The following is a 24,676-nucleotide window of genomic DNA, read 5'->3' on the forward strand; positions in this document are numbered from 1 at the left end:
CATGGAAAGAGAACACTGGGTCGTCCAAGGAAAAGATGTGAAAATTCCTCTTTGAGACCGTAACAGGGCATTTGGGCTAATACGTTTTCATAATTCTGTCGTTTATAGTTATTCAGAAAATGGGACATTTGATAAAAATTACAAAGTAAAATCAACATTATTTTCAAATCTATCATTACTTTTATTGCCAGTTCGCTCAGAAGCCTTGTGTTCGGGTAAAGGGGGTCAAGTCATTTTTGTGCAAGTGGGTGTGCACAAAACAAAAGAATAAGTTACTAGCATTTGATGTTTTATTTGTGTGACATCCCTTACCCAAGCACCATGGATCTATCTTGTAAAAATTACGTTATGAGATCTTTAGTTGTTCCTGAGATAATGGGTCACTAAATAAAGCAAGTTTAACATTTGTACATTGGCGGTAGTTTCTAACTTTGAGCTTTGAAAGGCAGTAGGCTATAGTTACGATAGATGCTTTGGAATACCCCACTAAGAACTACGCAGTACAAGTTCAAATTAGTATACACTTATTGTTACAATAAAATTAGAACTGAAATTAGCCTACATAAGCAGAAAAGCCCATAACATTTTCTTATATTTATTGTCACAATATTATATTTAATAGTTTCTAAATTTAAAGAATCACTGGAAATTACTGTTTCCACATTACTAAAGTACTTTTAGTAAACAGAAAATTCCCTGCGAGTTTATATTACAGTAGAACCTCTATTATCCGAGGTAATGAAGGGGATGAACTGGACGGTTAATCGTAAAAATCGGATAATCCGTACCATGAAATATGTTTGTAAATTAAGTAAATAAGAGCTGAAGTTTCGTAATTTCCTCCGCGGTAACACGCTAGGTAGTGCATCAGAAGTTCACTAATATAAGTACGGTTTTCAACGACGTGCTTTTAATGGGCAAGGAAACTCCTTGTAATGGGTGCCAGCGGAAAGATAGGAATAATAGACCTAGAGGTCTCATGTTGTAGATTTACATACTCTATACACTTTATCCTTGATTTTTATTAAATCGCGCACAGTTCTCTTTCCCCAAATTACTTAATTATTTGCATTTTTTCTATACTTATCACAAAACGTTTTCTTTTGACATTCATGGAATACATTTTATATAGAAGTTGTACAGTACGGCAACTCGAACAGTGGACCATTCTGGATAAGTGTTAAAGCTTGTAATAACACTCTCTAGAAAAAAATACGTACTAATATAACGTACAGTAGTACTTCACATGTTTCTGTAGCAAAAAAAAAAAGAAAGAGTGAGAGAAAGATTGTCGGATAATCCGTCAATCGGTTAATAGGGTGTCGGATAATCGGGATTCTGCTGTACTACTTACATTTAAAATTTTAAACCTTTTTCTTAACCTGCAAGTTGTTCCGAAGAAAGATAATATTTTGTAAGGAATAAAGAAAACATTATAATTACGGTACAGGAAATTGCAAAGTTAAGGTACCATTTAAAAACTCCGTGCACCAGAACTTCAAAAATGGCGTCACAGTAGGTGACAAGACCATAAAGATGCATTAAATTTTATGTAATGTGTTTTTCACATATCAAAGACTATCTTAAAGGATTTTTTTAAATCTACTGACATCACTATTTTTAACAATTGTCTCCTTTTAACACTCAGTTTGAGGGCTTTCGGTATAGAAATTGTAATAAAATGTTCGGGCCTTAAGACAATAAAGTTCACGTGTTTACAAAGCCTTTGAGTTTATTAAAACTCCATGGAAACAGGCCTAGAAAAGATTTGATGAATAAATTTGCAGAAGAAATCACAAATTGCGCTCTTCCTCTCCGCCTGTGTGAGTTAAACGGAGATTAGCCTACATTTATCTAGCCTTGATTTTAGCCAAGCAAAGTGAGGCAACAGAGCAAGATCATGGCGGCGCTGATCGGGTGACGGGGTCTCACAAACACGTCCTTTCCTTTTTTACTCCTAAACTGTTGAGAAACGGCGGATTTTTTAAAAAGAGGCGGAATATAAAACCGACAACAATGCCACTCCGTGGTGGGAATTATTTATTACTCGTGTACAGTCACGTGCAATCAACAGCGCAAGTTGATCGATGTACAGTCACGGACAATGCACTATTTCCGAATCCAGCCTTCCTAAGACCCGTACATCCAAGAACATTACTTCCGTATAGCCTCAGTTCGAACGCCACGTATCCGATGTGATCTTATTCCGACGTAATTTATTTCCGAAGTTCTCTGAACCATCCATTTATCTTAATATCGTCTGTCATCTGATATCTTCTTCTGCCCCGAACTCTTCTTCCGTTCACCATTCATTGCAATGCATCCTTCACTAGGCAGTTTCTTCTGTCGAAATATTGTATAACTTGATTATTGTAACTTTATTTGGTCCACATAAAATACTTTAATTTTATAGGCTACATTCATTTTACCGTAGAGATCACTGGAGCTGAGTTATTTTAAAGAGTGTCATGAAATGGCGTTCCTGCGGTCATAATTTACCCATATTCGTTTCCTGTGTTTCTTAAAATAATATTTATGTAGGGTACCTCATTTTTTTTATTTACATAAACAATGATATACAACCGAGCGAGTTGGCTCAGGCGCCAGCATTTGAGACACGCATTCGGGGGTCCCGGGTTCAAAACCCCGTGGCCGATCAATCTGACTGGGGTTTTTCATGATTTCCCTTAATCATAAAGGCAAATGCCGGATTGGAAAGATACATGCCATTATTCATCACCGCCTCAATTACCAATACCAAAAACATTAATCAAAGTCTATAATCAGTTACATGAACACAAGCCATCTACAACACACAATAGAAACTGGAACTCAACAAGAGTAAAAACGGCCTGCTGATATACCCACACATTCTAAACACGCGACATGACCACAGATGTTAAGGCGTGAATAAAATAAACTTAACAAAAAAAAAAAAAAGATGTACAGTAGGGTTAACATAAAAAGATCTTCGTACACAATCAACTCTTTTAATTTGGAGTGATTTATTAAAGGATGCATTCAAGACTAATTTAGAAAAATGTTAAACGAATTATCTTTGCACCAAATGAGTGGTCTCTGGACCAAAATGATAGCATTTTAATTATTTAAATAGAATTTAAATTAAATAGCATATTAAACGATTTATTCTTCTATCAAACACGAATGTTCCCTGGACCCAATGTTATATTTTAATTATGTAATTACGTTATATTTATTTCTAATAAGTGCAGCGGAGCGCACGGGTACAGCTAGTTATTTAATAGGAATGTAAATTATTGACGTCCTAGTGTTCGCAAGTAGTCTATTCGGTAGTTCATTCTCTTAAGTATCTGTTCTTGAACGATACTACGAATTTTGTTCTGTACCTAAATGCATTTCGTTTACTGTAGTGCGCGTACATAGGCCTATTCTAAACTCCCGGGTATTGGCCTGCTTCTTCAGTATTGATGAGTAAATGCTCATCAACAACGACCTGAAAGCTGTCGTGGAATCTTGAGTCTGTGCAGTGTGGTGTCACAGTGGTTCCAAATTTCCAATGGATAAGGTGGGATCTTGTACCTAGCCGCTGACATCCAAGCACACACTACTGCTCCTGGAAGCAGAGGAACGTACGCCAGTGCTAGAGACATGTCTCCATTGGAATAAAATAGGCATTCGGAAATGCTAGAAATACGGCGTTCTGAATAAATACGGATTGGAAATTGCATCATTCGGACCAAAGACCCTACAGAAATGTAGCTCTCTGTAGCGTTGTGGTAAGATGAACGACTTTAATGTATGGGGACCCAAGTTCGAACCTGAGCTAAACTTTTAAACATACAGAGATGAGCCAAACATACAGAGGTGAGCCAAACATATAGAGGTGAGCCAAACATACAGAGCTGAGCCTACCTGGAGCGAAATAAAAAATAGGTTGCAGCCGCCAAATTACTCTTCAAGGAACGACCACTCATATAAATTGAGGCAAAGAAGACAGAGGACGGACACTGGAAAGTTTTCTTTTCTCAATCGTACTATCAGGGACTGGAATGCTTTACCTGCAGACTTACTAAAGGCTTTACCAACAACCAAAAATGTATTTAAAAATAGGCTTAAGGACTTTACTAATAGACGGTAGTATATTATACACAGTATTTAAAGGGTGTAATTGATATCTTGTTATTTGAAGTGTTCTATCAGTGAGGAAGTGTGTTGTGTCAGTGAAGTGTGTAGTGTCAGTGAAGTGTGTTGTTGTCAGTGAAGTGGCTGTGCAAAGTATTTGAACAGTGAAATGGTTAGAAGTGTTAGTGAAATCAGGTAGAATCAGTGCAGTGAGTGAGTTGACAGCGAAATAAGTGTAGTGCCGAAAGGTACTTGTGCAGGTAACTTATGAACCTGTCACACTCGTAGGTCTTAGTTCGAGCTTAGGGTTAAGATACAAATTAGATTTACTTTAAATGTTATTTTAAGTGACTATGCTTCATTTTAATTTAGGATGCTTTTTGTTATTGTTATTGTTATTGTTATTATTATTATTATTATTATTATTATTATTATTATTATTATTAATTATTGTTTTTTATTAGTTGTGTTTATTATTAATTGTCATTATTGAGTGTAATTAGTTACCACTGCCACCGGATATATATCCATTTGCAGTGTGAATAAATACACACATACATAAATAACGTCCTTCTAGTGCTGGATTTGGAAACACGACGGTGGGGCACAGCGCATTCTTGCGCAGTCTGTTAGGCTTTCAACTAATTGCACAACATAGCGACGCGTTACAGTTTATTTTGTTTCGCTCTAATCTTGTATCATATCGAGCATTGGGCTCTCCCTGCGATTCTTGGAATTTGTTTTGCGTGTCGGTTCACATGCATTTCCTGTGCCAATGTGTTTATCATTACAAATAATATTTTTTACTGCCATCGCATATCTGTCGCTTTTCGTTAGTCACAATACAGATCTCGAAACAGTCCTCTCACGTACTTTTTATCTCTTCCGTCATCTTCCACTTGTACATCTTTCTTATACACTTGCAGATAGTTTCTACCGTCTTTCTAACTCGCAATTTTCCTTCATTCTCGTATGTAACGTAAACTCACAACAACGCAGGATATGACACTGAAAATAGACAAAGAGAAACATTTTGAATTCAACGCTATAATTAAGGACAGTCAAAAATCTATACACGGTTTCACTCATCCCCCGTTAGAAACCATGACGGGGATTTCATCACTCTTAAAGTTTCAGCGACTTTCAAGTGGTGACGACCACTACAACTGCACACTTCGGTTTTCTTAGTTTTCACAGATTGGGAACAGACACAAGCCGCTCGTGATAGCCCCACAACTCCGATGGGATCGAGAAACGCAGATTGACAAAAACATTTTTTTTTTCCTCAGTTTGTGGAATTGTAATTCACAACCGCGAATTTCCTTTCCTGTAATATTACGTAGTGAATGCGAATAAGAATATTTACACAGTTAAACTTCGTTATAACGACAATGTTTTATACCATGACTCGTCCAAAGTGTCAAATTATCTGTGGTACCAATTAATTCATGACAAAACACGTAAATTTCTGTCTCTTCGGGGATCATACAGATATACACCGTCGGAAGCCGAAAAAAAGTTTTCTTTCCCCTTTTCGTGAATGCATTTTTCTCAATAATATGGCGAAAAAATGTTTAGGCCTCTAAATATCTCTAATACTTTCCGAGTTATGACGTAAAACATGACACTATGTCAATTCAATTGGTCATTTAAATATGGACAAAATGTATCTTCGGTAAGTTTGTTATTATTATTATTATTATTATTATTATTATTATTATTATTATTATTACTATTATTAATTTAATAGATATTGTTAATGAAAATCACAAAATATGTGTAATTGTAAAGATATCCTCTAAATATTATGCAATTATGAAAAAAAAATAATATGAAAAAACATGCACTATAAAAATTACATTTTCTGGATGGGTGAACATTGTTCAGTGCACATATTACGATCTGCATATTACTTAAAAAAATAGAAGAAAGTTATTACGTAACTATCCTAGCCCTACTCATTAGGTACAATGAAAAATACATCTGTTTAAAGTGGCTACTGCGGAATGCAAGTCTTTCAGGTGACTGTTGTTGGACGTTGGCAGTTAGAATTGTGTAATTACTTGTGTTAGGTCTATGTCGATGTAACCAAATATTTGAGGACAGAATCCTCGTTTTAAAACCGTCAAATAATGATATTTACACATTTTTCTGCTAGAGTGTCAAAAGAAATTTTCTATAAAACAAAAGTAGGCTAAATAAGATACTAAACAACATACGAAAACTAAATCACATATTCAATGTTCATCGGTTGCAGAAAATTAAAACACGTCTTTTGAAAATGCATACCTTGTGAGGTGAAAATGTGTCTAATATGTTAGGCCTAATAGTTAAAGTAAGTCAATATAGTTTGAAAAAAAATAGTAGTAGGACTTGTAGCTGATAATGCATTATTAATTTCGATAGGACAAAAGAAAACAACAGATAATACGCACAGTGAACTGAAGTGCAGATTAAAAACAAATATTTTGCCTATTGGATTTGAAGCTCAAAGTCCACACATCATCACTTCTGTATCCTGTGCAATGGACAAGATCCCTCTCTCTACTTGCAAGTGTGTAAAGCGGAAAGGACAAGAGACCCCAAATGCTGGTAGTCATTTTTCTCAAGATGAAAGAAGTGAGCAGTGACAAGTAGTTCCTGCAGGCACAGGCATTCTTGTGTAATGAAATGGTTGTAAAATATTTTAGTGTGCATGAAGATCTATGTCGCAAATTACACGAATGACTTTTGTCTGTAGTATCAAGAGTCTTCTAGTGACAGGGCATGATCCATAACCTGAAAGCATACCTAGCCTAATATGACTTTTCAAAAGCGTAAAAATCATAAATAAATAATTACGTGAGCTGTAACCTCCTCAAGAGACATAGGGCTGTATTCATAGACATTCTTAGTGCGGGCTTCCGATGGATGATCAGCGTACTAACGTTTTTGGTATTCATAAACCAGTTTTAGCGGTATGTATGTATGTATGTATGTATGTATGTATGTATGTATGTATGTATGTATGTATGTATGTATGTATGTATGTATGTATGTATGTATGTATGTATGTATGTATTTATTAACACTACAATTGGGTATACACCCGGTGGCAGTGATATATTATATACAATAATTACAATTACAGAAATAAATTAAAATAAACGTAAATGAAATAAAATAAAATAAACGTAAATCTATAAATATTAGATGCTATAAACCTAGGACTATAATAACGCTTACGATAAGCAAAAGTAAATCTAACTTATAAGTACTTCTATTTCACCCAACTATTACCAATTTAAATAATTACATATCACCTTAATTACATATCAACTAAATTACGTATCTTAATTAATTACATATCAACTTAATTAATTATATATCAACTCAATTAGTTACATGACACAACTTAAATAATTACACTGCACCTCCAATCACATTTTCAGTCTAATCTTCTCAACCTTTCCTTAAGTATATTGATTTTAAGAGGACCACCCTGAAAGATTGCCGCAGGTAAGCTGTTCCAGTCTACGTACTATTGTGCGGCTAACAAAGGAAAATTTTGCCACGTCCGTTCTTTGTTTTCTACATTTAAACTTCCTAATATGATCAGTCCTACCTAAGTATGATGGTGTTGCTAATCTAGCATTGATATCGGTCCATGCTTTGTGTCCCATTTGTGCCTTAAACAATGCGGTGAGTCTGGTTTTCCGTCGCCTTGATTTGAGAGGTTCCCCCATAAGTCTTTTACTATCTCCTCACCATGTCCCTTCCCCATTTTGACATATTTTGCTGCCTTGCGTTGGATCTGTTGTGAATCCTGTACAAGTAACCAGGCGATAGCCGGGGCTAGTTTAGCACGCTCGTAGCGCGGGCTAGCTAAATGTCTATGAATAGCACCCATAATGATTTTGATAATCTATTACAGCGTCGTTAAATAACCAAGTGAGAAGAAACAGCTTCTCACTCAACTCTGCGCGTGTTTGGTGTTCTTCTCGCAGGTCTGATTTCTGGCTACGTCACAGCCAATTAGCTATTTATGATAGAAATTGGTTCACATAGTTCCACGTTATGAGACGGTCGTCGGCCGCTGCAGACACAAATGTTAACTTATCTGCTGTAGGAGAACATTACTACAAGCTATTGTCACCTCCAGATAGCGCTGCAGACGCTTCGAGTTCTATCTTCTGAAATATACAGGCTCGCGGAGTGCAATTAAGGAACTTACAAGATATAGGAAAACAGGTTCGCATTCTATGAGCTTGCGCCATTTACCTCGCCATTAATTCCGACAGCAGAAAAAACCTGCCCCCTCCCCTCATCGTCTTGTTCCAAGTAAAGTATTGCTGTCCGTCGCTTGGCGGAGAGATTCCTTTTGTTACGTAAGCGAAGCGCCATTTTGTTGCATTCGTAATAGAAGCAGGTTCCCCCGTTTAGAAAGACTTGATTAACACGCGCTTATGTGGTTCAGTGTTCTCATTTGTGTTAGAAGAGCAGGCAGAATAAATGGACACCTAGAGAACATACACTTCACGCTGGCAAATATCATTTAGTCTACACCGACCACATTTACTCGGTATTTATATAATAATAATAATAATAATAATAATAATAATAATAATAATAATAATAATAATAATAATAATAATAATAATAATAATAATCAGGATCACCATTTATATGTACAAAGTCTGAAAAATGCATAATAAGACGAAAAATATACAAAAACATACAAAATAATTGTTGTAGAATTTACTATATTTAAAAAACAACAAAATGTGAATTACTGTATATATCCGTCCTCCTCACGCCAAAATCATGAATGTGCAAAAATCGAGTTTTTGAGTTAAGTGCACAATTAATGTTATTGTTCCTAATCTAGCTTATACCAAAGGCGGAAATCTGTATCTTGCCTGACTCTTAGAGACGTTATTAGAAGGGTTTGTTTCATGAATGTTAAAAGTTGTATTTTCTCTTTGTGCCAAAGATATGTATGTACCATGTAAGTTAATTTTAATTCATTCTTGCTATGCCAGACATACGTCCGTGGAACATTCGTTGCTTTGGCGTGTAAAGAACCGACATTTTCTTATAGTTAATACAAGACTGTGGCACATTCATGACTTTAGTATGCATTGTCGATAGTAAAAAAGTGGAACTGTGCACATACAGACTATTATTGGACTCATTTTTTCTGTAATTTTGTCATTCTTTATGCTGATGATGACCAGGAAGGTTTCATTTTTTCAATGTTAAATTTGTTCTATATGCTGGCTACATTATGAAAAAAACAACCGAACTTTGAAGACCCTTTCACTGAGGTATTTCTGAAGAGAAACTTAGGTCGCTGACAGACAATTCGTAATGTTTCAAAAGTCTACAGTGAAAAATTTCCTATTTCGACTAAAAAGTTGAAAGATCTTCTCATAAAGTGCGAGAAACTAGTAATACACCATGGGTTTTACTTTTGTCTAGAAAGTGGAACTAGCGTTGGTGACGCACTTGCAGAACCAAATGAATCCGAGAATGAATCAGAGTAAAATTATATTATATTTTCTATCTTTCTATTATTTCTTGTTCAGCAACTATTATTTTTTCATAAATGTTACTTTTCATTGTGTTCTATAAGAAAGAATTAGGCCTAATTTGTACAAAGATTGTTGCAAAATTATATACTATTTCTTAACATTGAAATACATTTTTGTGATTTGTAAGCCAAATAATTTTGTATTTTCTGAAATTTTCTGCATATTAATAATTACACACGTTCAAAACATGCATAAAATGTATTTATCGACTTTCAAGTGGCCATTAAAAATATACATTTTCATACGTATCCTGGCATTAAAAAAGGAACAATAATAATAATAATAATAATAATAATAATAATAATAATAATAATAATAATAATAATAATAATAATAATAATAATAGCCCTTTTCGGGAGGTTTGCCCAGTTATAAGAGGAAAGGATTGGAACTGTATCAAAATGTATATATTAATGTATATAAAGCAATGGACAATGTCCATGGTAACTGTTGGTTATTTCACGAATTGAAAGATCACGGACCGAATTATATTACAAGCTGACTTCTGTCACGAACAACACGATTTCATTATAACCCGTAAAGCTATGACTAGATAATAATTATTCCTTGTAAGAATTGACACACACTCATGAATGTCTGCGTTCTAAAGGTAGCCTATAGGCCTACTTATTGTGTTCAAGGAACGAGTCATACTGCAATGCTAATGCCTTTCTTTTTTACATGTAAATTTTTATCTTGTTTTACATCGTCACCTAAGGAAACCGACTAACGCTACTGGGAACTGAAAGCAGGAAAGCTTGTAACCTTAGAAACTGAACTCGTGTGGAAAGACGGAATTAAGTACGGTGATGGTCGCATAATGAACGGATTAGAATTAACTATTGGTGAAGGCTAAAATGTATACACAGAGTGGTAGACTTGCTTTTGATAAACATCAGTGTTAAAACGTGTTGTGTTTTATAGGGAAGTAGCTACGGATTGAATAATTGTTTCATATCAGACAGATTAAAATTGTTAAATAGTCACCATCAATAACAGTCTTGGATTAGGCCTCCTGGCCTGTTCTGCTTCCAGAAGAAAGTTGATCTTTCCATCTCTTCCTTGGTCTTCCGATGTCTCGTTTTCCTTGAGGTGTATAGTCCAATAGTCTCTTGGGTAACCTATTGTTGGGCATTCTTAATACATGTTCATACCAGTTGTTGCGGTAAGATTCTATAGTATCCATAATGGCGGTGATATTCAATTCTGCTCGGATGTCAGCGTTCCTTTTATGGTCGTAAAGAGTATATCCTGCAAGAGGTCTTAGCAATCGCATTTCAGCAGCTTCTATTCTTCGAAGCTGCCCTTTCGTTAATGACCATGTCTCTGATCCATATAACTTAATAATGCCGGGACTGCCATAACTTTATAGAATTTCAAAATTGTTTCTGGTCGAACTTCCTTTAATAGAGTTGATTTGATTGTCCTTAACAGTTGCTGATATTTGGCAAGTTTAATATCTACGTCCCTTGAGTTTATACAGAGTGTTTCAAAAATACGGGGCATAATTTCAGGTATGTATTTCCCACATGTAGACAATCAAAATAGTTCATTACAACATGTGTCCGGAAATGCTTCATTTCCGAGTTATGGCCTTCACAACATTGAAATTCACCGGAACGTTTTTCTTTCCGCAGGTCGTTGTCATTACAGAAGATGTTCAAAATGTCCACCTCCTGCTTGAATACAGACCTCACATCGATGTCTCATTGACCTGCGAACACGATCCCAAACTCCAGGAGTTTTGCGTATGTCCTCAGAACATGCCACAATTCGATTCTGAAGGGATTCCAAATCAGGCACCGGAGACGAATAAACCAATGATTTTAAATGGCCCCACAAGTAGAAATCGAGAGGGTCCCGATCAGGTGAGTGTGGAGGCCAAGCAATTGGGCCACCTCAAATCAATGTTCCTCATACGACTGTCTGGAGACTGTTGAAAGAGTATCAATTGTATCCTTATCATTTGCAACGTGTACAGGCCCTGTCACCAGCAGATTACCCTGCACGAGTTAGGTTCTGTCAGTGGTTCTTGCAGCAGTGTGGTGTAAATCTGAACTTTCCTGCCTTAGTATTATTTACAGATGAAGCACAGTTCACACGAGATGGCATAACAAATTTCCACAATCAGCATGTATGAGCGTATGAAAACCCACGTGCAACTGTTCCATCTCATCACCAGGTGCGGTTCTCCCTCAACATGTGGGCCGGTATCATTGGTGATCGATTAGTTGGACCCCATGTACTTGTAAACAGACTTACGGGGCAGGCGTCCACGAACTTCCTGGAAAACACCATACCTCATGTTTTAGAAGACACTCCACTGATCAATCGTCAACACATTCACTTCTTGCATGATGGCGCTCCTGCACACTTCAGTCATACGGCTCGCCGGTACTTGGATCGAAGGTTTCCTGATCGATGGATAGGTAGAGGTGGCACAATTGCTTGGCCTATTTTGATTGTCTACATGTGGGAAATACATACCTGAAATTATGCCCCGTATTTTTTAAACACTCTGTATAAGAAAGATTGCAGCCAAGATAGTTGAATGTGTTGACTTGTTCTATACAATTATTATTGATTGCAATTTTGGATCTTACATGATTCTTTCCTTGGAAGTCCATGATTCTGGTTTTATTTATAACCGGATTGACATATTATAAAATAGTGAAGACTAAAATGTACAAACAGGATGGCCATTTACAGAATTTGTGAGGTTGGTCTTAAGTTTATAAATGCAAAGACTGAAGGAAGAACTTTTACAAGGTCAAGAAGTGTATTAAAGTGTGTTGAAGTACGTTACAATGAATTTGGACCTTGTGGATTGGTACGAAAGAAGGAACTGAAAAATAACTAGCACAGCATGAATTAAATTGCTGAAAGTATAAGTGGACCTAATATATTAGTATCGAAAGGACGGAAATGATTGGACTGTCTTTAATAATTCTATTTAAGGTGTAAATATCAATATTTAATAAGAATAAGCAAATGTTCACATAATCGATAGTTTTGGTGGTACAGAATACAGAAATATGAAGGGCCACCATTGCTTGGAGACAGGTTGATCTCAAGTCTATGCTACGCGGTAAAAAGTGTAGGTATGTCATATATTGGTTGTTATGACGACAATGTGAATACAAAAAGTGTACAGTCCATCGTAATGATATTGATCCTCATTTGAAATTTGCTTTTGCTCTATTGAAAACCTGCAATTTATGACTTACTTCCTTTTAGATGCGCACAATACATAGGCCTATATTATATCATATATCATATCGATGGTTTTTAGGTAAAAGGATTTAACCTTCATTTTTTAAATGCGATTTTTTGCTATAATTAGTGTAATTAGTTAAAATTTAATGACAAACGTGAAGATATGTTTTTTGACAATTCATATAAGATAACTAATAACAATGTGTTAAAATATTTAATTTTTTTTGTACTTAAAAATTATGTCTTTTGCGGGATAAGCCCTTTTACCTAAACACCATCGATACCAGCTCATGTTACTGCTTATAGTACACCCCAAGTATTTGAAGCTGTCCATTTGTTCCACTACCTCATTTAGAATTCGCACGTTTTCCTTCTTTATTTTTCTTCCCATAACTATCGTCTTCGTCTTGTTTGCATTTATCTTCACCCCATATTTCTGAAAGCTATCACTTAGCTCCTGTGGCATAATCCCTATTATATGTCTTCTGCTAACAACGGCATACCACCAGCAAATCACATTGCACAGACCCCATGTGCATCTCCTACAGGGGACATCATGCATGATTTAAAAAATTCTAGCTGAAACATTTCTGTGTTGTATCCGTTTTCTTCATAGTTGTATACTCTCAGGAGATATGGCAGAACATGCTGCGACGGAATTTAGTGAGCAACTGTACAGTTTGTGGTCGAGAGGGCACAGAGAAAATGGCTGTTCCCAACAAGCAAGTGTTTTTCCTTGGATCTGAGGAGTTTTAAAATAAAAGGGAAAATGCAGACTCAAGTTTTGTTAAATTCTGTTATCTTTAATGCAAAAAAAGAGAGGCCCTGTTGAAAAAAATGATGTGAAAAGTATGGAGTATTCTTGATGTTTTTTCCAGAATCAGTCATTCAATCCAATCAATCAATCAATCAATCAATGAAATAGTATGTGATAATAGCGAAATGTTAGCGAGGCGTGCAAACACGACGGCTTCCATCCGGCATGTTGCATCTGACCATTAGGAGATGGAATCAAAAGTTTCTCACTTGTCAACTCTTCCAAACAAAAAATGCTGCGTCTATGTTTTACTGTGCTGGCCAACAGACACGGCGAGTTTGCACTCAAACCTTCACTTTAGGTGGGCAAGAGCGGCCTAAGTCTCTTCAGATACTCCGCAGCAGAGACGGCGAGTCCATGCTGAAAATGACGTAATGAATGTTCTCCAAATGCAGGAGGAAGAAATCAATTAATTGAAGGGAATGTGTGGGATACAAACAAAATTATAAATAGGCTATGCGATTTAGGGTTGCAAATAAGGGAGAGTTGCAATATTTGACTCCAGGAAAATAGCCTGCAGTATGAGGAACTTCTGGGAGAGGCAAAAATCCATGAGCACCATCTCACAAGCAAACATTCTCATGGAGTAGATAAAGTTATTTTTTTCTTCCACCATGTTAATAATGTCAAAACAAGAGCTTATACAAATTTTGGCCACTCGAGCGCAATTACGAGGGCCGTCCAGAAAGTAAGATACCCTGAGGCCGTTTACAAAAATAAAACACAATTTCATGGACATATTTATTGGAATAGATACAGCAATTGCGCTATTTTTCAATATATTTCTCACCGGAATTGAGATACGGGATCAACGTTTGTATCCTGTGTATTGCATTTTTACAGTCATGACATAAATTACTCTCAAGCTGTAATGCTGCGTGCTGCTGCTCCTTATGATATCCTACTGTGATACCTGGATTAATAAATGAATCAATGAGTCAATCAATGAATCAACTAACGAACCAATCAGTCAATCAATCAATCAGTCAATGAATGAATAAATGCATCGATGGATAAATTAATCAGTGAGTCGATGAATGGATGGATCGATTGATTGATTGAATGTAGAGAGAGAGGAAGAATTATAAATTAAATTGTAGGCCTACACAATGATAATCACATCTTGCAAGGGCTCTTGTAACTCCTGCATTGCTCAATATGGTCTGCCTTTGCCGTTCACCCATAAAGAGTGGGAAACAACTTGAATATTCGTTAAACCGACCACTGATACATTCCGTGAGATGGAAGAGCTTTGCATACTGACTACCCCTGGACTACCCCTGGTAGAGGGGAAGAGAAGGCCTGATGGCCTTATGTCTACCAGGTTAAATAAATAAATAAATACATAAATAAATAAATAAATAAATAAATAAATAAATAAATAAATAAATAAATAAATAAATAAATAAATAAATAAATAAATAAATACAGCGCCAGGCGTTCAATAGGAATATACTGTAATATAATTTCTATTTTCCATAACCGGTTGTGCACGACTCTAATCCTTACATCGTACTTGAGCACGTGATCTCACTCCGTGAAGCTCAGTTAAATGTCTACATCACCAAGTTCTGCTCCGGCTTTTGGTGAATGCAGGATAATAGCTCAATCGCCCAAGTGGACAAATAGAAAATCGGACTACATACATCTGCGATTACTGGCAGACTGATAAATTACATTTCAGAGAACTAAAACTATCAAATTCGTTAACCATCATACCTGGTATTCTGATCACTGCATAGATGGCGGCCAGCATCCATCAAGCATAACTGAAAAAAAAAAAAAAATCACAATTTAGTAGTCTGCGATATCCAAGAGCCCTTATTCTTCGTTCTAGAAATAACATGCGCAAAGAGAATGTACAGTGTTCATCTTAATTGAATTGGTTATTTTGAGAAACCCCAAAAGTCAAATTTTAACAAAATTGAGTTTATTGCTAATTCCTCTTCTATAGGGGTAGATATAAATTCTGTAGAAAAATACCACAAGTCAAACGGTATTTCTGTTGTGACATGTGTACTTGAAAATTAGGTTTCGTTGAAAAGGCCCATAAGTCAGTGACAAGGCTGACACAGAATGAAGAGAACTACAGCCTAAGCTGTTGTGTTTGGTAAATTAATTATTCTTTGTCTGAATTTTGGATTTGTTAGAATAATGGTGTTGTCTTTTGTGTTATATATTACTGTATTCGATTATTTAATGCAGAACTTTATTGTTTATGTCCTTAGGGCCGTATTCATAAACGAGACTTTGGACGAAGACTTCCCAAAGTCGACTTTCGTAGTAAAGTTTAACTTTGTTAAAAGTCCTATTCATAGACAATACTTCTGAGACTTTGACTTGGTAAGTCGAGATTTGACGATCTTGTTCTAATGTTGGCAATCAAAATCACTGCCTTCTAAACGATTTAAATTAATAGATAGTTGAAATAAAGTAGGCATTGCCACAATCAAGGCCAACTTTTGAGTCACAAATCAATGAAACAATTGAACATCGGTACATGTTGAGCGATTGTTAGCCGTTCTTGCAGCTTTACATAAGAATAATTATTCGAGGGCTTGGTGTGAAACTAACGTGAGTACAAAAATTGACATTTTTAGGTCTTTACACCAATCAATAATAATTTGTTCTTCTACTTGGCCACAAAAAATCGTAACTCAGTTCGAACAGTCTTGTATATAACACAATTCGTAACTACAAAACATGATGGCAGAGTTCATATGAAATAATATTGCCTGTTAAGAATTTTGTTGTGAATAAAACATCGATTTTAGTTACATTAGTTTCATATTAAGCCCTCAAATTATTTCACTGTAAAATAATTTTATTCTGAAGATATAGATGATAAGAAGATGCCACCAATGACAGACTACGAAAGAGACATATTATCCTGCTGTCAGTTGGCAGAGTTACTCCCTACATGTCTGCAGAATCTACTTAAAATTGATCTGAAATCAATATGCAGAAAACATTATTATGACGACCGCAGGATTATAAATTAACTGCATATCCAACTGCATAACCTATCATTTATAGAATTAAATAGTGAAAATCATTATTAAGCTATCAATCCTTACCGGTACCTTAGCGTAAAATCGCGATGAAACAAATTGTATTATTTATTGGTGGAACAGAATCCTTTTTGATTATTTGTCAATGAAAGTTGAAACATAACAAAGATATTTAAAATACTGTCTGTCTATCAAATCTGTACCTTGATTTGAATTATTTATAATCTATAATAATACGCTAAGGAACATGAGAAGCTTTAATAATCTCCTGAATGTCCTCAATATTCTCGGCAAATTCAACAATTTTCTTTATGTCCACGAACGAAAGTCAAAGTCAAAGTCTAGATTTTCGGCGACTTCGAAGTAAAGTCACCATTGAAGTTTACTTTCGTCAAAGTGTCGACTGTGAATAGGAAAATAGCGACTTTGTACTTTTCAAAGTCAACTTTGGTCCAAAGTCTCGTCTATGAATACGACCCTTAGTGGCATTTCATGCAGGTTAGAGGAAAATTTGTTCACATGAAACAAAAATTATGAAGTCAGATTCTAAATACTAGTTCTGAGAATCAAATTCGTATTATTTTTTAACTAAATTTTCAATTAGCCTATTTCAAGAAATAAAGATATTGTTTTGTAAATCTTTATACCAGATTTTGAGAAACCCCGTAAGTCAAAGATTTTCAAACGTGAATATTGAGTCATATTATATTTAAAAATATTCTTTTGCATACAGAAATATTCGTTATCTTTTTACCAACATTTCCCATTTCAAATATTCCAATTCTTAACTCATGCATATCTTTTAAACAGTTTTTGTGTTGTCCTAAAACTCTGTACTCCGTGACTTAAGGAGTTTCTAAAAAAAAAAAAAAAAAAACACAGATTCAGTTAGGCTGCTGTGCTCATTGCGTTCCCGTACAGGGCAGACCCCCTGCAGTGTGATCCCGCTGTCTAGTGACCACCATGCCTGGCACTGGATCCGCGTATCGCAGGTTCATATGCAACAGAAGCCGATGGATTTTTAAAAGCGAGAAAATGTTTAGCATGATTTCCTTCTGGAAAAAAATAAAGTGGAAAAGTCCACTATCGGCCTTTGAGAAGGAAACGTTCTCTTGGGGCAAAGCAATATTTGAAATTATTTAGCTGTCTCATTCAGCATTATTAATAACATGAATACTACAAGTCTTAAAACTACTGGAGAATAGACTCAAAGAGCATGACGCACCGCTTCCTTCACCTAGCCTAAACTCGTAGACTCGAGTTCAGCATCGTTATGCGCTTTGTGTAACATTCACTTTAGTGCAGTGTGTGACAGTCGTCATAAATCCTTCAAATATTGTAAGTATTATTCTATAGACATTAAAAATTAAGACTACAGGGAATATTAAATATTAGAAGAAGAAAATGAAATAGCCTGTAAGAAAATATGTGCACTATTACAAGGTAGTACGAATTACAAACCGATCAAGAAAATGGTGATTGGCTGAGTCACTGGCTAATAAGAAACTGCCTACTGAAGGATGTACTGGAAGGAATGGTGAACGGGAGAAGAGTTCGGTGCAGAAGAAGATATCAGATGATAGAAGACATTAAGATATATGGATCATATGTGGAGACTAAGAGGAAGGTAGAAAATAGGAAAGATTAGAAAATGCTTGGTTTGCCTCATAATGGCCCTGTAACTTACGGTATGAAAGAGATTAAACACTTTTAATAACAACTTAGTAATCAACTTCCATTAGATTATGAAGTTTTACCAAATTCCCCGTGTTTTAAGAAATGTTTAAGAGAAAGCGTTTTTGGCAAAATTATTTATTTTCATTTTCGGTTGGTTTATTTGATGAGTTCAAATTGTTTTCTTCTTCCTCCTTAAAACTTCAGTGACATCTCACTATTCTTATTTATTTTCTTTATTTAATTATTGTCATGTTTTATGTTTTTCACAGACTGTAGCTTTATGATTTGTTATATTATGTTGCACATATTATTGTGTATCTGTTCTTGCATAGCCCTTGAATATGAGTTTTACTCGATCGCGCATACCCAATAAATTAAAAAAGAGTGTCAAATGAATATCTTTCGCTTGTTATACAAGGCCACCTTAAATAATCGCAGAGTCATTTGTTTTAATTTTATTATATCAGCCGGATTGAGGCGGCACTGATATAAAACGTATTATTGTTTTAAAACTACATATTATTATCTCGTTAAATATCGGTCGTATTACAATTCCTGTCAGAATAAAATTTATCGGAAACGTTTTTTAAAGCAACGTTTGTTATGTAATATTGCCCTAAAATAAATAATAAACGAGATATTTCTATTTATTTACTTCAGTTCCGCTTATAACCTCCCTTTTAAAGAAAGTATTTTGAATGTTTTATAGCGTAAAATCTAAGCGGGACCCAACACACCAATTTTCGTAAAAATCGGCTCAGCCATAACAAACATACAGACATACAAATAAAAATTGCAAAAATGCTATTTTCGGTCTCAGGACAGTTCATTATTGTACTGTAAACACCAATTAATTTTTTTAATTGCCAGACGAATTTAGGTTAGAGTTTTATTATTAGTATAGATTATTTATTTACTTACTTTTTATATCTGTTTAAGCTTTATGTAGGCCTTTACTTCACATCCTGCTTGCAATTTTTCACTGATAACACATTGTCGGCCCAGCCATGGCTTTGAAGAAGTTTTTAGCCTTTCATATGTTTTGTGATTTGTACGCTTTGCTTTTCAAGTAGGCTTCGTATCTGAGTATGGAGTAAACTTTTACTATACGTAACTCCTTTTGAAGCGCAAGTATTTTAGATCCAACTGACTCTTTACTTGTCCTTTGTTGCCTGCAAATTATTCTTATCTGCCTAATATGTTACGGAACCTGTGATAGCCTATTGCTTTATGCATTGTCCTCGTCTGCCAACTTGGCTCAGCGTCTGCACCTTCCCTAGGCACAACGTGCGAGCGGGACTCGTACTTGAAGGCTGCTGTTTCGAACACCACTTGGATTGATTATTATCTGTCAGAGTTTTCCCAAACTGTTGGCCTAAGACTATAGCTCTTAATTTTCAGGTTCATCTACCCAAGCTAGTAACCGCTCAGTTGATGCAGCGTTGTTAAACGAATGATTAAGCCGCTTTGTAGCAGCGCGCGCAGCAGATCCGATCCGATCCAGCCCAGCTCTCGCCTCCTATTCAGGTGTTTCAGAATTATTTGCACAAGTATTTTGTGTGCGACCTTTAAGACAATATATAAATGGGAGAGTGTGTAAACTGTCGCATAGCCGATGCGGCCGGCGACACAGAGCGGGGCATCCATCACCGCGGAGGCGCGCAACAGGGGCACAAGGGCTGCGAAATTAACTAAATCCTCCTCTTTCGGAAGGCAGACTTCTATCCTGTTCAACAAAATGGTCTGTTCAAAGTCGGAAACTTATGGAACTAGTATGGAGCAAAGAAACAAGGGAAAGAGAAAAATGTTCTTGTTTAATGTAAAAACATTAGCGGTAGTCTGAACAAAAGCACAAGGTTCAAGTTACAGCATTAGAGTAGTGACTGCACAGCAATATTTTTATCATTCTTTAGTGCAGCTCACAAGGGAAGGGTTTCGGCTCGAACAGGAATTTCGTATCCAAAATTTGTATACAGGCCCATCTTTACATCTCTGTAAAGCCCCCAAAAGCATTCGTTTGTGTAATGTGTGGTTTGTCTGTTAGAGCATGTACAAGTTGAGGGGTGGGGAGAGCACTGCAAAAGTTAAGGGGATGGGACACCTTACCCGTAAGCCTAGCCTAGCCTAGAAGCTAGTGCGAGTGGTAAAATGTCTAAAGCCCATTTAAAAACATTTTTCTCCAACGTTCTGTCCGAAAATATTGCAGCTAATCAAAAGTGTACACTGTTGTGTGAGTCATTGAATGTGCACAAGGACACAACCTTAATAAATGAACCATTCCAAGGCTAGGACATGGAATGATTATCATTCCACCTGAAAAAAAACTAAATATATCCAAACTCTGAATATCTATTTCCTTAGACAATACAAAGTATATGCTCGGAGGATAACAGATTACGTAAGGATTCTTGCTGAGAATCCAGAACTTAACTTGGGAAATCGAGTTTCTGTTATTCATAACCAGTTGTCTGCTCCAGTATACCGCCCTATGCTTCAGTATTCCTGGCAGTCAGCTGGTTACGTGAATCCTGAACAAGTCTCGGACTTCAAAAATGTAATTCAGGTGGCATTTGATTGTTCAGCACTGGAGTGTGGTTCAGAAGATTGTTCAGGTGTTGCTTCTGCGTGTTGTGCTTATTGCTCTGCTCCATGCTGTTTCATGCATTTTATAGAGAATCCTCACGTACATTTTTAAAGAAGTGTATTGACCAATACCAACCAAACGGAGAGTTACACAAATGAATGCTTTTACGGTCTTCATCACCATTGTGAGGTAAGCATCTGTACAAATTTTTAATAAAAAATTCCTGTTCGAGCCGAAACCCTTCCCTTGTCAGATGAAGTGAGGAAGACATTATGAAAACATTCCGCGCGAACTACTAAAACAATTAGGATGAAGAACCTGTACGTCCGTCTACAAGTTCAGAAAGACCGAGTCTGTGCTTAGCACCAATGGAAGATACTAATTTCAAATCCTTCCTTCTTCCCATTACAATTTAAATTACAATTTCTAGCTAACATTTTATAGATTTTCAGTGAAGATGTCAGCTGGTCACTATGCAAACCATGTGATTATAAATGTGCTCTTCACTCCCTTATTAGGGGATGTAATATTTAATAAATAAGAAAGGAGATTACTGGGAAGCAGCAAAACACACGGCGTCCCAGAAACAACGCTAATTTCTTGAAGTTATGCTGCAGTATACTTTCATGTCATGTTGAATACATTTTTTCGAAGGAGTAACGGAGTGATCAAAGCTACTGTATTCAATTAAGGTTTACTTTAAGTATTAAACATTATTTAGAAGCCCTGTATGTAGAGTTCAGCACAAGGTATGCTCAGAAATAGAACTTCAGTCCATCAACGAAGGAATAGGTCTACAGATCTTAAAAATAAGGCAGGCCTACCGTCTGAAGAGAATGAATATTAATCACACTTGCTTATGGCTTTTAAGGAACCCGCAGGTTCACTGCCGCCCTCACATAAGCCCGCCATTGGTCCCCATCCTGAGCAAGATTAATCAATTCTCTATCATCATATCCCACCTCCCTCAAATCCATTTTAATATTATCTTCCCATCTACGTCTCGAAGTCCACACCTGTGGAGTAACGGTCAGCGCATCTGGCTGAGAAACCAGGTGGTCCGGTTTCGAATCCCAGTCGGGGTAAGTTACCTGGTTGAGGTTTTTTCCGGGGTTTTCCCTCAACCCAATACGAGCAAATGCTGGGTAACTTTCGGTGCTGGACCCCGGACTCATTTCACTGGCATTATCACCTTCATATCATTCAGACGCTAAATAACCTAGATGTTGATGCAGCGTCGTAAAATAACCCAATAAAATAAAAAAATAAAAAACCTACGTCTCGGCCTCCCTAAAGGCCTTTTTCCCTCCGGCCTCCCAACTAACACTCTATATGCATTTCTAGATTCGCCCATACGTGCTACATGCCCTGCCCATCTCAAACGTCTGGATTTAATGTTCCTAATTATGTCCTTTGCTGTGGTCGTGCCAGAGAATCAGTCCCATTCCGAGGCTTATTTGAAGGATTCGTAACACGCTGTTTTTTACGGTGATGGGTTGTTAGCCCTTCGCCCAACCCCCAAGCTGGAGGACCACCCCTCATCAGCTGTCCGCGACTGCTTATTCAATATATTCACAGCTACCCTCCTTATCTGGAGGCCGTCTCCTCGATCCGCAACCTGAGGACGCGCCATGCCGTGGTGATAGGGACCCACAATACATGGATATTAATCACATAGCCTACAGAAAGTAGCTGAACACAGCCAACCAGCACGAAGGACGAATGTAGGCACTAAGCATTGCATCTCAAACTGAGGATTGGTCTTCTATCAACAGTCTCTACTGCAGATCGATCGCTGTCTGAGGTCACGAGGAATCTGGCCAAAATATAAGATCAGTTATTGAAACTTTTGGGCATTAATATTCCAAATGCAATGAAAGAAGTGAAACTTGAAGACTCGTAGCAGATGACACAGGGGTGTGTGGCTCCTTGGTAGTGCACAGCGGTATACACAATTTGAACGGCAGGCTTCCTGGAGATTTGACACAAAGTGTGTCATATCAGATGACTGAGAGACGGACAGACAGTCTTGAGAGGTTCTTGTGATTATGCACAGTGTAAAATGTGAAGATTGTTTAAAGTGGTCACGATGCTAAGACGATCCTTGCACTTTACTGTCCTATACTGGCATCTGATTCCCATCTTGCACTCACTCTTCCTCCTCTCTTCCATTCCACTCGCCTCCAATTCTCCCTCCTCCCCTTTCGTGTTATCTTCATCGTCCTCCTCCAATTCTTCTTCTTCCTCTTTCCCTTTTTCCGCCTCTTCCTCCTCTTCTTCCACATCTTTCTCCTCTTCCTCCCTTACCTCTTCTTTCTCCTTTTCCCGCTTCTTCACTTCTTCGTCCTACTCTTCTTCTTCCCCTCCACCTCTTCCTCCGTCTCCTCTTCTCTTCCTCCTTATCTTCTAATTCTTCATTCTCCTCTTTCCTTCTTCTTTCTCATCCTTTCAGTTCCTCTTCTTTCCTGTCCCCCTTTCCCATGTTTATTTTCCCGTTCTCTCTCATTTTCCACGCTTTCCTGCACTCTTTCTCGTCCCGATCTCGCCTCGTCTTCTTCTACCCATCATTTTTCTTTTCCTCTTTCACCTTTGTTATTGTTTTTATCGCCCCTTTTCTCTTTCCTTCATTTTTCCAAACTGTTTTTCACTTGTTTTCTCACAGACTTGGTCTCATGTCCACTTGGCATCTATTTAATAATTAGTTTTATTTTACTTCCTATTCTTGCTTCGCATTAATTGTCACATCGCAGTGTGATCGTTCCCAGAAACGTATGTTGAACTGAACTGCGGCATTTTACTTCACTAAAAGTATTCCCAATTTATCATTTTCTCTCTTGTCTCAGACATTCTGTAATGTAAGCAGAAAGTAAAATGAAGTATTCTTTACTCTTCTTTTTTAATCATGAAATTGTCTCCCTTACAAGTTACGTGTTACGATTAGATTTATATTAGGCCTACTTTTTTCTGACCCTTCTTAAAAATGAGCTCTATAGCCCACGCATAAGAACTGCCATTAAACAGAATGCACTTTTAAAGTTATTAGAGCAGATTCCATTTGAGGATATGCGAAGCTGCGGGTCCCATATAATAGATTTTTAAAAGGACATTGTCTTTGAATCAGATGTCTTCACCAAAGAAATTCGCAACAGTTTTTAACTCGGGTCAAAATCAAGTGTTAGTGCCGAATGTGATGTTGAATCCACACAATTCTGTCTCACTGTCTGAAGATACGTTCTGGATCACAAAGAAAAAAACTTTCATGTCAAAAGTAATAGTAATACGAGGGATTAATTACTTAAAACTGATACATTTCTATATTTCACTATGTACTGAAATATTACTCCTGGTTGAGTAAGTTCTCAGAGAAGACCGTAGGGCCTTAAGTCAGCCACATTAAATACAACATTATTATTATTATTATTATTATTATTATTATTGTTGTTGTTGTTGTTGTTGTTGTTGTTATTATTATTATTATTATTATTTCAAACTTGACAAGATCAACTGTAGGCTGCTGAGAAAACGAAAAACAACAAATTTCTTGCATGTCCAACTGCTTTTACTGGTGCGTGTACGTCCGAACTCCTCAGCTGGCGGAGGTCCTTCATTCCAATTTGAGTCCAACGCATGTTCCAGTGTACCAGATGGCTCAGCACTTTGTTGTAGACAAGCCGCACCCTGTATAAAACAGCGC

At 36.7% G+C, this 24,676-nt stretch overlaps 1 long non-coding RNA gene across 1 annotated transcript in view; it reads right to left on the reverse strand.

Moving 5' to 3' along the window:
- The window catches only part of LOC138702331 (uncharacterized), a 265,478-nt gene that overhangs the window by 194,588 nt on the left and 46,214 nt on the right, over positions 1-24,676 (reverse strand). The window contains exon 2 of the long non-coding RNA XR_011332840.1: positions 15,430-15,479. This is a non-coding gene — a long non-coding RNA (uncharacterized lncRNA). The remainder of the gene's footprint in view (positions 1-15,429; positions 15,480-24,676) is intronic.

Source organism: Periplaneta americana, chromosome 6 (assembly GCF_040183065.1).
Source record: "Periplaneta americana isolate PAMFEO1 chromosome 6, P.americana_PAMFEO1_priV1, whole genome shotgun sequence".
Classification (NCBI taxonomy): Eukaryota; Metazoa; Arthropoda; class Insecta; order Blattodea; family Blattidae; genus Periplaneta; species Periplaneta americana.